The sequence below is a fragment of the Formica exsecta genome, unplaced genomic scaffold, assembly GCF_003651465.1.
Source record: "Formica exsecta isolate Colony F162 unplaced genomic scaffold, ASM365146v1 scaffold405, whole genome shotgun sequence".
In the NCBI taxonomy this organism is placed as follows: Eukaryota; Metazoa; Arthropoda; class Insecta; order Hymenoptera; family Formicidae; genus Formica; species Formica exsecta.
This window is the reverse complement of record NW_021851290.1, coordinates 127,865-131,631: the sequence shown is the minus strand read 5'-3', so window position 1 is coordinate 131,631 and position 3,767 is coordinate 127,865.

Genomic DNA, 3,767 nt, shown 5'->3' with positions numbered 1-3,767 from the left:
ATAATATATATATAATAATAATATCCGCGTCCTGTAAGTATACCCTGTAGTGTGTGTGATAGTAATACCCTCCCTTTCCCTTATTCCCACCCAACTATATCCCAATCGCGAATTCTAATATTTATTATTACTAATAAAAACGATTCGCGTTAAGTTAAGGGGGAATATTCAGCATGGATGTAGTGGCAATCGTTGAGATATTGCGGTATTATTATCCCTTTCCGCGTTGTAATATCTTTTATAATCCCGGTATTTATTCACCGGTTCAAACTTGTCGGCTCTTGCGTCATCTCTTGCGTCGTACGACTTCGACGCTCGCCTCGAGTTATCGTATTTTTTTACACGAATTTATATATTCCCCGCAGAGAATTTCGATTTCTGGGTTAGAAATCATTTTCGCACTTTCGCGCACTGGATGGTACTGCAACGTCTGGGTTGTCAACTGCCTTGGACTTCTTCTGTCTTTTCCTCTTCTTGTTTCGAGCGACATTTGACCGCTCGAGGTTATGATCGGTACGGCAATTTCCTCGTCCTTCCTTCTCGTCAGGTCGTTCGCCCAACGATGTATCAGTAATTGAAGGGTGAAACAGGATCTTCCTTCGGCTCTGATTATGATTTTCGTGGAAAACACAGCCTCGAATTTGCTGGTTGTCACGGAAGCTTTTATTTTCACTTCTATTATCCCGACAGCGTGTAACGTACTGCCGAGAATTTCTGCGCATTGTTTTCTGCGCACATCCGTAGCATCTATTAGACTGCTACGGGAACTATTCGATCCTTTAATTCCAGGGTCGAAAATTTTCCTTCCATCGATTGGTTGATCGGTCCGGATGCCTGTCGAATCATTTTCCTTGTTTGCAGGCCTTATGCGTATGCTCGGGCTTCCTATTGGTTGTCCTACATCCTCTCGTTCGGGATTGGTTGCGTCGGCTCTTGACGTCCACACTGCTTTAGGACAAACCTGCGATACTTGCATAGATTCTCCATCTCGGCTCGAAACTATGCTTTTAAATTTTGATAATTTATTTTTATTTGTATTAGCGTTATTCGCTATTTCAAATACGGTTTCCGATAATGTTTCACTATCGTTATCGAATTTATTCTTCGAATCAGACGCCCCTTGTGTCAGGACGTTGCTATTTAGCTTTAAGATCGCGGAATTATCTATCATCGCGCTTGCTTCTATTTTAAATATATTATCGGTTTTATCTTTACCCGTACTTTCTTTAAATCGCGTTACATGATTACGAGACAGGAAATTATGATCATTATTAAAGTTTGGAATCGCGTATTCATTCGCGTCCTTATTTATAACGTTAATTCCCTTTTTTGAAATCTCGTTTGTGTCAAATAACGTTTTTATTTTATCCGCGTCGTTTGTATTCGCGTTTAAGCTATCCCGTTCTGATAACTCGCTTTTAAACACCCGGTATTCCTTCACCGGCTCTATTACGCATATTCGCGCGAAGTAATCTATTTGTATTAATTTATTTTTATTACCCGAGTCTACGTTGCCCGGTATTTCGGAAATTGACGCGGAATCTATCGCGCTTTCCCGAGTTGTCAAATTATCATTATCGCGAGGCAGGAAATCGTTATTCGACTCAAGGTTTTTTGTCACGTCATTACTAACGTCCTTGTTCTCAGTCATAATTTCCTTTGTTAATGTCTCGTCTGTTAGTTGTGATAATTCGTCTTTATTTATTGTTTCGTGCGTGTGACATGTCACGCAATCTTCTACATTTTTGAAAAGCTTGCTGTGCTTTGCGAGTACTCTACTCAATTCTTTTCCCGCGTCTTGTACAGATATCGCGTTTAATTTTATTTTATCTCTGCTCGTACTGCATTCCGGAAAATCTACTATAAAATTCCTACCGCAGTTTATCGCAGCGTTACGTTCCGACAGGAAATCCATGCCGAGAATCATCTCGTACGATAGATTCCTCACGATATAAAACTCGTGCGAAAACTCCCTCCCATTAATCAGGAAACTTGTTTGAATTCGGTTCGCGATCAATTGCGCGCGGTCCGAAAAAGCTCCTACGAGTGAGAATTGTTTAATCGGAATTATTCGCATATCGGTTTTCACGTTCGCGAGTGCGTCGTAAACGTCCTTCGTGATCAACGAAATCTGCGATCCCGTATCCACGAGAGCTTTAATTTTTAATTTATTAATTAAAATCGTAACGTATGGGGAACCCTGCTTGCTGACAGTTTTTTGGTCCTCCTCCGTTACCTCGTCGACATCGCGTAATATCTCCTTCGTTCTTATAATCGCGATTTTATTGTCGTCTCTCGTTAGTGGTATATCCTCTTTAACTACATTGTTCGCGACAATCGTAGTTACCGAACGCGGTGTCGGTACGTCTTCCTCGACTACCGGTTCGTTTTCTTTATCCTCCTCGTTCCTAATTGACGCGATATTTCTCGTATACGCGTAACCATCGGTCTGTTTAGCCGCTTTGTTCAATTCGCGTTTTTGCGTATTTATGTTGCGCGCGTTAATCTCCCCTTTATTCACTAGCGCGTCGTTGTTCGGTAATTGTTGAGATATCGCGGTATTATTCTTATCTCTTTCCGCGTTGTAATATCTCTTATAATCCCGGTATTTATTCACCGGTTCAAACTTGTCGGCTCTTGCGTCATCTCTCGCGTCGTACAACTTCGACGCTCGTCTCGCGTTATCGCGATTGTAATCCGATCCGTCTACGTCGCGCGCCTTTGTCGGGTATCTCGCGCTCGAACTCGCGTCACCGCGAATGTAATCCGATCCGTATCGGTATCTCGACTGCGCATTCGACGTTCTTCCAACGGTTTCTCGCTGCGTAATACTTTTAACGCTCAAATTTTGTCTTTTCGCGTTATTGTTTAAAGTATACGTTTTATTCTCACGTTTTTGCTCGTACTCTAACCTTGATTCTCCCGCGTCGTCATCAAGCGTAGGGCCTTATATATCTAGGGATGTTTTGCGTAGCGGAAACACATCAGGATACCGACCTTCGAGAGAGATGTTATCCTCTGGCAAAAAAAAAAAAAGACACCGCCCAAACAAGGAATCGACGCTATGGATATTAATATTAGAGCCATCGAGACAGCAGTATCCCTAAAGGATCACGTTCCCCTAGCTTATAGGGATAAAGTCCGTTCAGCAGTAAATCTTGTTACTAGCTGTATCGGAGAACTCGCCTTAACAGTTAACAAGCTGGAATATGCTCGGAGCTATATACTAGCAAAACTGAATGGCCAGGACGAACAGATTTGCGCTCTACGGTCGGAGATAGAGACTCTGGGTTCTCAATTAAGGACTCAGAAGAATATAGATGAGAATCTTCTTAATAACAATGAAAACCCAGCAGTAAGACCTGCCAGCGTTTTACGAGGGGATTCTGACGATACCTGGGATCCGGATACTAATTTAACGATGAAAGAACAAGCCGAAGGACTAAGTGCACCGACCATGGAAGTGGACTGGTTGCAGAAACAAACAGAAAGGCTCGAAGATAAGATCATGGAAAAGTCTGTGGAGCTGTTGGAGTTGGACGTTGCGACTGAAGCAGCCCTCATAAATCTGATGCCGTTTGGAAACACTAGCGATGGTGAGGGAAAAAAATGATCGGGCAGGACGAGCTCGTAGGTGCGGTGAAACCAGTCGTTCTAGGGGAAAGCCACCCCGAATAATAAACCAAACACAATTGGAAACAAACATAAACATGAGCACGGAAAATAAAGATACCGTACCGTCACAGGGGTTTCGGAGTCCCAGTGGC